The 13,363-nt window shown below is 36.3% G+C and overlaps 1 protein-coding gene across 1 annotated transcript in view; it reads left to right on the top strand.

Annotated features, from left to right (window-relative positions):
- Positions 1 to 562: 562 nt before the first annotated feature.
- Positions 563 to 13,363, top strand: part of SMAD1 (SMAD family member 1) — a 103,642-nt gene continuing 90,841 nt past the window's right edge. The window contains exon 1 of the mRNA XM_083834699.1: positions 563 to 580. The gene's annotated coding sequence lies outside the window, so the exon portion shown is untranslated. The remainder of the gene's footprint in view (positions 581 to 13,363) is intronic.

Raw genomic sequence — 13,363 nt, 5'->3', positions numbered from 1 at the left:
ACTTTTTTCTTATGAAGATTATCTAAGTATGTTTTGCGTTGAAAAAGGTGTTATTAAAAACTGGAAGTATACTTGTAGCAAGATAATTAAATTGGTTTGATCCCATAGTCTTTTAAGCCTGCAGAACTTGTAGAGATTGTCTTGTTCTTTCCATTTTTTTTTCTTTATGGATGGAAATAATTAAAAGAAAAACAGCTTTTTTTGATCTCCTACTTAGTTTCTCAGCTAGGGTTAATTCACTTAAACGGACTAGTTGAATAAACAGAAATGAAGAAAATATTGCCACCTAGCTTGCAGAAAAAGATGCTTATCAAAAACTTGTTTAACACTTCAGCAAACTGAAATTAATCATTCAACAGCTTGACTTCCCATGTAGCTTGAACAGAAAGTCTGTATTGCTTAGTAATACTACTTTTGTAGTATTGGCCTTTGTAAGGCAATTTTATTTAGTTTTAAATTAACTGATCTGATTAATTCTGTTATTATTTTATTTTAGAGACATGGAGAAGTTACCTTGGAAGAACAACTTTTCAGCCATAGACGTAAATCAAGAACAAAGTCTGAAACTTCTAGGAACCAGGTACTTTTTTTCACATTTAAGAAGGTTACAGATGATCTGGGGAGCCTGTCTGTTAGCAACACTAGGAAAAAAAATAACACTCAAGTATGGAAATCTCTAATATTGCTAAAGAATATTCCTTCTTTGACTTCTGATGTGTTTTGAAATGTGCAACAGTTCATACTCCTAACAGCTTTGCTTGAAGTAAGTGCAAAAGCAATGACATGAAATAATGCTCATAAATAAAATTGGGATAAATCATGTTACTAATAAAGCTCTGGTGCTAAATAAATAAATAATAATAATAATAAACTATGCGCAACAAGAGGGATTTTGAATTATTACTACATAATATTTTTTTCCAGCTGTTGTGGTGTCTCTACTGTTCTCAGCAACAGAATGAGAGAATATATGTAGCAATTCCCTACAGTGGTCTTCTTTAAGGTTGTAAGGCCAGTGACAGTATATTGTAGTTCAGTTTATTAGCCTTTAGATGGCATTAGCTCCTTGAACATTTTAGCTTTTAATTTTCTAACATGTTCAAGTGTGAGATAATGGAAAAGGAACACACCAGTAACTTCTGAACTTGTATTTTGTAAAGGCGAGCACAGTCAGTATGCTCAAAGCATCCTGTCCCCAACCCTCTCCCATTCCACTCCTCCCCAATGCACACACGAAGGGGGAAAGATAAACATGAAAGAGATTTTTGATGGAAAGCATGAAAGATGCAGCCCAGCTCCAGAGCATAGGGTTGAGGAATGTCTAATTCTGAGCTTGGTCTGTCCCCAGGCGTTGTACTGAAACAGCTCTGAGGTATAAATAAAGCAGCAGGGGCTTGTCAGGTTGTTTTTCCTATCTATTCTGCCTCTGCCAGCTGTATGCAGGCACAGAAGTACCCTTTTTTGTTGGCTTTATGCCATGAGAAGGTCTTTTGTATGCTGAAGTGATACATTAGTGGCTCCCTGTGCTGTGGTTAGGTCTAGTTCTACCATTAATGTGTGAAGTGACAGTATTGCAATAAGGAGTTGTGTTTAAGATTATGAAAAGAAATATAACCTACAGTACAGTGCTTTGCTGAAAAAGCCATTGTGTTCCTATTTTTTTGAAGGTAATATTGCTTGAAATTATGCATTTTCTAGATACTGTGTTGCATTTCAGTAGGATAAAGGCCTTCCGCGTGCTTTTAAGTACAAAATTCATGTGTATTCTGTGCAAAAGATGGTGTCAATATAGCTGATGATGACACAGGTGCATTTAAACAGTGCCTACCTCTACTCCAGAATATTTTCAATGATATGCTGAATTAACTGAATGATGCAGTAATTGAAAAGGAAAATAATCGACTATGGCTGTCATGATTAGCAATGTGCAGTTCCTCCTTCCTTAACAGCAGACCTTTTAAGCATTTTTCATCTCTGAAAGCACAAGATGTTTTTCGTAAGTGCTGTTAGGTCCATTTTATAGTTGAGGAAACTGGAACATCAAAATTTGATGATGTGCACATTATCATCTATGAAGTATCTGACATACCTGGAAATGGAACCTGGGTGGATTCCTGATCTCTGTTCTTGTGCCTTAATTGCCAGATTTATTTTCCATTTACTGTACATCTTTATATGGTAATAGCGTTGCTGTTTGCCATAAATCAGAGCTAGTGTTCAGATTACAACAATGGCTGTTTTCTCTTTGATAGAGTACCATAAAAATGCACAGTGCTTTAGAGTAAGCGCATGTATCAACAAAACCCACAAAATATTGAATGCTGACAGTGCCTATTTTCCAGACTTAAATATCTCTTTTTGTATGCGTGAAATTTAGGCTCCAATTCATACGATACTTCTCAATGGATTTCCACTGTGGGTTTTTTGTGTTTGTTTTTTTTTTTTTTTTTTCTCCAGAAATCAGTGTGATTGTGTCTGTTTGAGAAGCCTGAATTTTGTCTTCTAGTTCCAAGGTGAGCCTTTAATAATCAAATAGACATCAGAGTGTATTTTGTGCTGACGTTTTGCTCCACATTGCATTTGAGTAGGCTTTCATTGCAGCTGCTTCTCAGTTTGACTTAGTGAGGCTGCTAAAGGACTGTCTTGTTCTCATGCTATATTTGTTGTGTTCTTTTTTGTAATTTATTTACTTTGGAGAACTGAACCAGACTTAAGCATCTGTTCCTCAATGAGGTTTTGTGTGTGTGTGTTTTGACCCTGTATTGCAGCTGGTTTCATTACAGAACACAACAGTTAAGTGATTAGCCCAAGGTAATTCAGTGAATGGCTCAGCCTTCCTCAAAATTTTGAACTCTTCTGGCTCCTTGTCTTTTAAACTAGTCTGGGCTCTATATCATATTGGCTCCCAAATTAAATGAAACTTTGAGAACTGGAAGTCACTTTTCATACTGTATAATTACTGATGGGCATCTTATGTGGGAAAATGTCTGTAAAGCTCCTGCCTGGGAATCCTACCATTTTTTTTTAAATAAAGTGAAACAAAGCTTTTTGCATCAAATAGTTTATTATCTGTTGACATTAATTCACAGGGAGTATACATACATAAAATTAAGCATGTTTTACTGCAACGAAGAGTGTGCAGCACCTGTAAGGTGAGGTTGAATGTGATCTGCCAGCAGGAAACAGATGAAGTTTAATATAAAAAAAAATAAAAATAAAAAAGAAAAAGAAAATAAACATATCTCTATTATTACCAGTATTAGAAGAAAGAGGAAAATTATCACAGAAAAGTATCTTTCTTTCTATAGTGATCTTTAAAAGGCAGACATTTGCAGTTACTCAAAATTCTTCTTTCAAAGTATTAACAACCTATTTGAAGGATTTCTTCTCTGTGCTCATTTTCCTTGTTCCTTCGTCCTCCTCGAACCTGGATAGGACTATGTTGAACATAACTATTTGAGGCAGTGAGTAAAGAAACGATTGTGAGGAGAATGTGTAATTAGACTAATATTGTAAGGAAAAAATTGCCATGGTTTAAGACCTATGTCTTAAAGTGTGATCTAAGGAAAGGTTGGTTTGTCCAGTACCTTTTCTGTATTTGTTACTGTGTCATCTGGTTTAATAATAATTTTTCAAAATCTTGCCTTTTGTCTTCCATTTTCCTGTCCATCCCTGTTTAATTTTGTTCTTGTGAAAGCAAAGGAGTTGAATGAAATTGAATAAAGGAATGTTAAAAGTTTGTTTTGGTTTGTTTTGTTTGTTTTGTTTTTGGTTTTGTTTTGTGTTTTTTGTTTGTTTTGTTTTTTAACTTATTCACAGGTGGTTTTGTTTGCTTTTGGGAGAGGAAGATGAATTCTAATAGCAAAGCATTCCTGAAAAAGAAATCAGTAATTGTTACTGTATAGATTAATCGTGCATATAAATTAACATCAGGTGAAATTGTTAACAGAAGATATGCACCTTATGTCAAAGCTGAACTTGCACTTTTGTATCTTTTTAAAACTATGTTTTTAGCGTTCATATCAACTTTATAAACAAAATATTTGTGTCTTTCAATTATGTTTTGCAACGTAATTTTACCGTCTGATGAAAAGGTATTTTACCCACATTAAATCCCAATTTTGTATTCCTTTTAACATCCTTAAAACACAAAATGCCTTACATAAATACCTCTCTAATTAAAAATCTTTCCTGATTTGCCAATAAGATGAAGCTAAGGAAATATATGCCTAGCTAAAGAGTAACCTGAACCAAATTCTAAGTTAGAAATACTCCTGAACTGCAAGAAATCAGTATTTGAATACTACAGTTGATCACATCTTTAGAAGTGGACTGACATAGCTGCTGCATAATCAGCTACTTCGTGACAAAAATTCAACTTCTTGATTGAGTAGGCTCTTCCAGAACCAAAAATGGTCTTATTCCAAATTAATCCTTTTGCGAAGCAGAACCACTTTTCAGTGATTGGATTAATGTAGTATTATTGCTGAAATACAGGACTCACCCCAAAAGAGCTGATTCAACCAAACAGCCACTTTGCAACAAATATTTTTGTTGGTTCCCCTAAGGTAGCTAAGGGTCAGAGGCCAGCATCTTGAGGTTTTCAAACAAGAGGAAATTGAGTAAGTTTTGACTGAAATGAGTACCTAGCTCCTTGTATCTCCCCTAATTCATGAAGACATAGAGTATGAAATTTAGGAACAATAATATTTGGGAGATCTTTCTTTAAGACAAAATTTTGCGTTTGTGGTGGAGGTTGTTTGATTTCTTGTTGTTTTAAGTTTCATTCACATTCAGTTCCCTTTAACATTGCAGTGCTTATTCTGGCAACAAACTCGGCTGATGTGTTTGGCCGACGTCGTCCGCATTTGCTCTGAGCTTAGGCCACTGGAATTCTTAACATTCCCAAAGGGGTTTCCATCGGTTGTTACTGATTCGGGACTCTTCCTGCTGTGATAACAGACCGTCATCTCATCCAGATATTAATCCAATGATCAGGCAGCAGAGTGGTGACTGAGACAGATAGTGTCTTCTCTTGCTAGATTACTCATTTAATTTTCTGACAAATTACTCATCTTTTCTCCATCAGCACTGGACCTGAGACTGTCTCAATTCTTGCCTACAAGTACCCCTCTATCTTTGGCTGTATTTTAAGCTTTTCCAACTTGTGCTGGTTATCTCTGCCTTTTATTTTTCTGACATCATACGTTTTGCTGTCAGTAATCCAGCAACACACAAATAATTTGGTTTTGGTTTTTTATGTCTGTAATTTATGCTTCAGAGTTGAGTAAATTGCTGCACTTCAGACCCAATCCAAAGTCTAATGAAGTCATTGGAAACATCCCAGCTGACTTCATGAGGCTTTAGATCAGGCCCGTAAGTAGTCCTTGCATGCCACTGGGTCAGGACGTATAAAAGACAAACAAAGGAGAACGTTGTTTACCCTTCTTAGCCAGGCATGGTAAGGAAGCATAGTGAACAAGATGCAGAATACAGTTTAAATTATGACTATTATCAGCTGCTAATGCTAAATAATGCTTCGGTCAAAGACAGTGTGTGAAAATTTTTTAAAAATAGTTTGAAAAAAAAAGTAGTTAAGCATCACTGTGTTAAAGGATTGGAGAAGAGGCTTCTTCTATTTATTTATTTTTTTTTCCTTGTAATTGGCTAGTTAGTGGACTCTATGTGATGCTAACATGAGTAAAACTCATGGAAGAACCACATGAATGCTAGATGTTACTTTTATTTTCGAAGTTCCCATTTGACATGTTACAGAGTGCTGTAGGTAAACAAAATGTGTGAATCACTTGATGTTAGACACAGTTTGCTAATTAACAAAGGAAAGCTTGAAAAGGAAAATAAATGGTATTTGTTTTTTCTTCTATAGAATCCAGGTAGCGCTGTGAAAAAAGGGGCCTTTTTCTCCTCCTAGTAATACCAAAATTAAATTAAACTTTTCTTAGAAGAACTGAACTTGAAAGGTTTAAAAGAAAGAAACCCATCACACCATGACTTTCCCCAGGGGTGCAGCAGCCTTTGTAAGGTAAACAAGCTGTAGCACTGTGCTGTGGGTGCAGGTGGCTAATTAGTGCTCATCATTCTTTAATCCCAGGGGAAGGAAGGAAACCTTTTAAATCTCTCTATCAGACATTGAGGTAGTCAGGCTGCAAAGGAAGCAATGTCAAGCTGACTGTGTAGATTTTGTGTGAACAGTTAATTTGATTAGATCTTTAATGCAAATATGTTTGGTATACTGTTGCCCTTGTATATTTTTGAGTTAGGGCTTAAGTCAACTTTTAAAGTACTTTTATTGGTTTTAAATTTGTGAAATATATATAACTTCAGCCTCATTTCCTCAGGCCTCATCTACACTACAACGTTTTCTAAGCAAAGTTGCCCTGTGCTCCTACACAAGTTTGTAAGCTGGCAAAACATATCCCTTCTTTAGAAACAAAAACTGTCTTCCCATTACCAAACTAACCCTCAGCCACAAACCACGCTGCAAATGACATAACAGTACTGGCACCCAGAAACTTCTGCTCCCGCTCATAGCAAACTTTTTGAGTTGACCCTTGAAATTTCCTGCAGGGATAGACACGTGGCCCTGGCGAAGGCAACCAGCTGGGCACATGCTCTAGTGACACAGCAAGGTCAGCAGGTACGAGGCAGTACATGCTAGCAACAAGGCCTTCTGCTGCAGAAATATAATGTTTTTGCTTCTCACGTGTAGAGTGATGGGACTCATACTTCGCTATCTCATGGAGGTCTTCTGGGAGGAGATGGTAAAACATTCTGGTATTGGGCTCCATATGAGCACTTTGCTGATGTGGATAACACCTACTCTGAACGCCTACTACCCATAATCAAAGTGCTAAGTTACAGGCTTCATCATGGAGTCTGCTGATTAAAGTAACACTATTAGTATGAAGGATTGAATTCAACCTTATAAGCTTTGGGGTTTTGTTCACATCACAAAAACTACTGCTTAAAAATCATTAGGGATAGTTTATAGTTATAAGATCTTGTAGTGCCTGATCTTTTTCTTATAGGCCCACCTATAATCAGGTGATTATTTAATAATACCATTACTACAAAGATCAAAGATGTTTCTTTTTTCTTTTTTTTTTTTTTTAGGAGAAAATTTTGCACGTTTGAATCCCCACAAATGTGAACAACAGACAAAGAAACCTGAAAGTTAACAAAAAAAAAATTATGCAAATGCTGATTGAAGGGAAAAGGTAATAATAATACCTTAGTAAAACAGATCTCAGTTGTTTAATTACAGCAGGGGGACCAGGGGGGAAATCATTTTATCAGTCTCAGTAACAGTAACATCATTTTGTACTCTCAGTTGTAAGGAAATGAGGATTTTGTTATTTCCAGGCCTTCATCTTTTTCACTATATTTCTGTTCTGCTTTTCTATGGAAGCGAGCCTTTTACTTGCAGATTGTTATTGCCAGTTCATTGTAATAACCCTTAAACCTCTTGGTCAGCCAAACTTGATGGAGAGGTAGGGGTGTCAAAGACTGTAGGATACCCAAATATATTTCTGCCCTCCATGACGGGAGTGAGCTTTTCAACCCATCACCTTTTGCCTATAAGAATCTGTAGCCAGTTGCCTAACCCATGTGGGTACCAGTGAGGCAAATTACTTGTAAATAGTTCCACGCCAGCCATAGTGCATATTACTGCTTGCTAATCCAAAACAGACAGAACACCAAGGCTAGGAAGGGGAAGAAGAGAACACAAAATGAAAAGAGGCAAGTAATGGTAGTTTAAGTAGGATGTGAGTTCGTAGTCACCTGATCTTTCTTGCACGGCTTACTGAATGGGCTTGGTCCCTGCAAAGCATTTTATGAGACCGCGAGTCTACAAGTGTATCTGCATGCGAAAAATGTAGACCCTCAGAGGACTGCAATGCTTTATTTAGATCAGGAAAATCTTGTTTAAAGACCACTTATTCGTCATAGTTTTCACACTTGGTTCTACAGTAATGTCTGAATTTTAAGAAAAGAAAACATTTCCTCTTCCATTCACATCTGTGGATGACAGTACTGAGAGGAAAGTGGAACTTTATGCTTACAAGCACTTTTCCAGAATTTCATTTAACCATGTTTGGGAGACTTGTCTATCGATGTTGTAGCATTTAGTTGATTTAGATTTAGCACAGTGACTGATACAGTACTGCTTGGTAACTGTTCGGGCAGTAAAAACAATATAGTACAAAAGTAGAAACGTGTAGTAAAGTAGTTTGGTGTATACAACAGCAGGAAATCCTTGTGAGTGTAACAACTACATGAAGTAGATACCATAGCAAAGAAGCCAAAACAAGGGTAAATATTTCATGGTGATTTCCTTCTACAAAATACTTAGGTCAGTTGTACTTTCCAATGATTAAGTCAACAACATTTTTTTTTTCTGAGACTGGCAGTGACAAGTAGTTCTGCAAAGAGGTGTAAGCAAAATATAAAATACACCACATGGAGTGAATAAGTTTATTTTAAAGAAGCATGTCTACAACACAGATAGGACTACTCTTTACATTTTGAAATGAGTATTTTTTGTTGTTCAATTAGTTCAGTTCTAAAAAAGTGAAGTTAGATTTACACATAAGCATGCCTAATCATCACAACATCCTTATTTCATGGAAATGTTAAAAACTAAGCCATGGTATACAAATGTGTATGTCTGTACTTATATAGTCTGGGCTAGGGGTTTTACAAACTGTTGATAATAATTCTTATTCTAGTGGTAGGTGCTGAGAACATTGTGAACCACCAGTCTGATTTGGAAAAATAAGACCAAAATACCCATATTATAAAAACTGTGATTGCCATAGTCTCTAAATTAGGAGAATTTCTGCTGTTGGTTTGCATTGTTCCCTCCTTTTTGCAGTAGTATCAGTAAACACACTGTTAATCATGATGAATTCCTTTCTGATCATAATGAATGTGTTTTTCTCCCCATCCTCAAATATAGTGATATAATCTGCTATTACCAAAAGCACAGAAAAATCCAAGAAATCTTGTCATATTTCTTCATTGTCTCCATCTTCATGGAAATATGTTATTGCTGCAATCTGAACTCAAATTTCACTGAGTTTGTAACCTCCATCAGTTTTCTTTTGAAATGAGTATTAAGACCTCTTTTACACTAATCAGATTGATCTTATCATCCAAACACAAGCCTTCCTTATAGAGCTTCAAAATGTCTTTTCTTCCTAACAGTTACCTAAAATTAAAATTGTTAGTGTTAATAGATGTGGGATGTAATACTATGGAATACCTATTCCGTATGAAGAAAACAGATAGATGTTCTGAACAAATAATTCAGCACTGTAGCATTAGCTCTTCTTTGGGTTCAAATGAAATTTTACAAGTACATGCACTTTCAAATAACACTTTATCTATATTCTATAAAATTTGAACATCATGCAACTTCAAACTGAGAAATGTTTTCCCTGTCAGCTGTAGTGAGAATAATGTACAGGAAAAGGTGATGTAATGATCATATCACTTACATTATTCTCTCCCTAATGAATAATCTTCTACACTGAGGATGAGCTCACTTACTGTTATTGGAATCACATCTGTAAGCCACAGTACAGTGCTGGATCTACCAGAGTTTTGGTGCTGTAAAATCTGCCTGTAGTTAACGCTTTTCATTAGAATTGCAAAATGTTATATGTACTACATATGGAGTAAGTCTTCCTCATGAGGAAACCAACAGGAAAAAAAAAAAAAGAGAAGACATTTATATGCAGCATTTGTACTTGGGATTCACACCCTTCCTAAGCACAGCTGTATCTTTCTTTGAAAACCAGTCCCAAACTATTATTAGTTTGGAACATTTAAAACATGACAGATGTTTTCTGTTCTCATTAAAGCCAGAGCTCACATAACTGATACAGTAGTCTAAGTTTAATTTCAAAGTAAGGATTGAAAATCCTCTCTATTTCTATTCCTATTTGTAGTTTCCATGTAGACAGTGTGCTCAGTTGTGAAACTGTGTAACTTATGTAATGCGCTTTCTGTAAATGATGAATCATATTCTTATTTAAACCTGGTAGAATGAGTAAGGCTGGGAGTCAATTTCAAATTCAAGAAATAACATAATTAGAGCCACTGACTAATGTAATTCGGTGTTATAAATGCCTTGGACACACAAGTTTTTATTAATATTAATGAAGCAAGAATGGACAGAGAAGAATGTATTGTGTGCAGAAAGTCACATCTTCGCCCTTAGCTAAACAGCCAGTGATCTCCAATCCAAAGCAATGGATTTACATGCATATCCCATATGCATAGACATATATCCATATATAATCACTATTTACAAATTCAAGATTTAAAAACTTCTCGTATTTTGAAGATCATCAGGAAGAAAATTATTTCCCTCCCATTCATCAGTCTTTTCATGCACATTAAGGGAAGCCATGTGATCTCTCTTCTCTTACACTTTCTCCACCTTTTTTCCCCTCTGCTTTTGCTTCTCATGAGCTCCACGAATGTTGAGCTTGGATGGGACAGGCTGAGAAGCTGGAACTCTGCTGCCCAGGCCTTGTACATTCTAGCCACCTACTCCATCCCTGCTTCACCCCAGCTGTGTTTTATGTTTCTTTAGCTAGCCAGTAAGTTAAGCTGACTGCAGGGTTCTGGTTTTCTGCATTATTCTTACCCTTGAATTTATTATTTCCATACTAGTAGACAGTTCATTGCCACTATCTCCTCTGAAATTGCTTTCTTCCTTGTTCAGAATACTGTGATTTGTAGAAGAAAAAAAAATAGTAGTAGAAATGAGTGAAAGCAAAGGGATTATCATGTGAATCATATAGAAAATTAAACATTTGAATATGTTGGTAAAATTTCCATATATCCTGCCTACCACGAGAAAAGGAAAAGAATGCTCAGTTAGAGATAAAGGCTAAGTGATGAGTTTACCTGCCTGGGTATTATTAGCCCATTATTAGCTCCTTGAAAACTTCATGTCATCTATCCTATGATTATCTACAGAAATTGGTATCACCACCAATTGGCATTAGTAGAAGCTTGTCACGTGTAGAGCTTTTCACTTCCTTATTAAAATTTAAACTGGGCTGATTGCCATCCAGCAAAATCTTGTCTTCCCACCCTACCTTTAACTGAAGTTTTTCTTCCACCAGTGTAACAAAACACTTTAAACTTTAATTTTGAGGATGTGGAAGTTTATTGTAGATTTACCAGATTGGGTCTGCAGTGCTCATCTTGATACATTTCATGAACATTTTTGATGTTCTGTTTCTATCAGTTCTCTTTCTCCTAGACGTCTGCCACACCCTTCCCTTTGAGAGGCATCAGCATTGTTCCCCTGGCCCGCTTCGAGACCTGAATAATTCCAGAAAATTAAGCCATGATGTCATCTACGAGCAGAAATAAGCCATTATGTCCCTCACCACTATATTAATCATTGAATTATTCAGCTCATTTTCAACCTTCGTACAAATATATCACATTTGATAAAATTTCTGTCAGTTGATGTTTTTGGTGGATAAATGTCAGCCAGCTAAATAAACATATTCATTGCAGAGTATGAGACAGAAAGAAGGAAAATACATTTGGTTCCTTATATTAATTTCAGTTGTCTAAGTATTTTTTCTCAGAGGTTGTGTGCAGTCTTTGCCCACGTAACCGTATTTCTGTTAACCCTAGAACAGATCAGTTTTATTCTCTGCTATGCAATGCTAGGTGAAGCATCAGTCCCTAAACTGAGGAGCCAGTGAGTAATTTTCCTTTCCGACTGCAAAACATTCAAGAGTATGTGTGTATATGTGAATTTTTTAATTTGTGAATTATCACAAATCATGCCATCATTTTTTTCTCTGTTCAAAATAGCCTTCTTGACCTGACCTCAGTCATATAAGTATACAAGGAGATACAAATCAAGAAGCAAAATAGCAAATAGTGAAAATTTTAACAAAAACAATGCAATCCACGGCATATAGTACTAAAAGTTAAGAAACTATCACATTTTTCAATTCAAGGCATATAAAAAAGTGTAATAATGCACAAGTAGATTTCTAAATGAAATAGCTTATTCAAACTACTTATTCAAATACAAAACCTTGTGAATTAACATTATTTTTAAGTTCTACTTTTTTCAAGTGCTTTGAGATGCATTGTCTTTGATAAAGACTAAGATGTATGGGTTAGAGAGTAAGCCTGTACATATAGCCTAATGTATAAATTTGTTCTGATTTTTAAGTGTCACTACAGGTAAACATCTACCTGCCAACTCTGAGATCAAGCATTTCAAGTTTGATGTCAAGATACAGCTGAAAATTAGCTGTATTTTAGGTGTGTGATACACATCTAAACCTGATGCACCAAAAATAAAAATATTCATTTTAATTGCTGTTAAAATTAACTGTATTAGAGATTAGTAATCCAGTGTGCTTTTGTCTTTATATCGTATATTTTGATTAATGGAAATTTAAATAGTTAGATTTCAGTTACCTTTTTCATTTCATGTTGCCTTTGTTATAACTCCTCACCTCTGGCTGAGAAAGGATTTTGGAAGCCTTGCCCAGCCTTGGCTGGTAGGACAGAACTGAAAACCATCCTATTATCTCTAGCTGCAGAAGCTTATTGCCTAATCCCAGAAAGAGAATAAATCACGTAAAACTGACAGTTAAGGAACTTCTGGACAATGTAGGAAACACTGTCAGCCTTTCCCTCTGCCCATGGGCTCCCTGCTGATGCCTGCGCCAGTGGTCTACCTCAAGATCCACACCAGATGCAATCAGCTGGCCTCACGCTCGGGAAGGGGACGACACAGAGAGCCCATTCATCCTGCTGCGGAGCGTGTGGGCAACTCTAACTACCCAGGTGGGGTCTTCAGGCTGCTCAGAGCACCTGTCCTGGCAGCTGTCCGGATGATGTGAACCCGGCTGGTGTTTGAAACAACTTCCTTCCTGTTTCACCATATACCCTATTGTTATGATGAGGCATCCATCATAAGCTGATGTGAAGTCCAGAGCTTGTTTGGTGTCACAGCGGTAGCAGCAAACAGTTTATGGACTTTTTTCCTGCCTTTTCGAAGCTTGAAGGATGCTTGAATATGAAGCTGTCAATTTTCATCACAACCTTTGATAAGTACATAGATGGATAGGTTTAAGCATAAAAGATCATTTATTTTTAAAGCATCTAGGAAAGCAACTGGCTAATTATTTATCACTTTGGTTATCATAGTTAGCATGGCAGCTGGTAGTCAAAGGTGGCCCTGTTGTAGTTCTGCCCCCATGTCTGATGGAACCTTGATACCAGAATGCGGACAGAAGAAATATTTTCATCACTGGGCACTAACATCTTTTAAGAACCTTATCTT

The sequence above is a fragment of the Anser anser genome, assembly GCF_964211835.1.
Source record: "Anser anser genome assembly, chromosome: 4".
In the NCBI taxonomy this organism is placed as follows: Eukaryota; Metazoa; Chordata; class Aves; order Anseriformes; family Anatidae; genus Anser; species Anser anser.
This window is presented reverse-complemented; position numbering and strand designations above follow the sequence as displayed.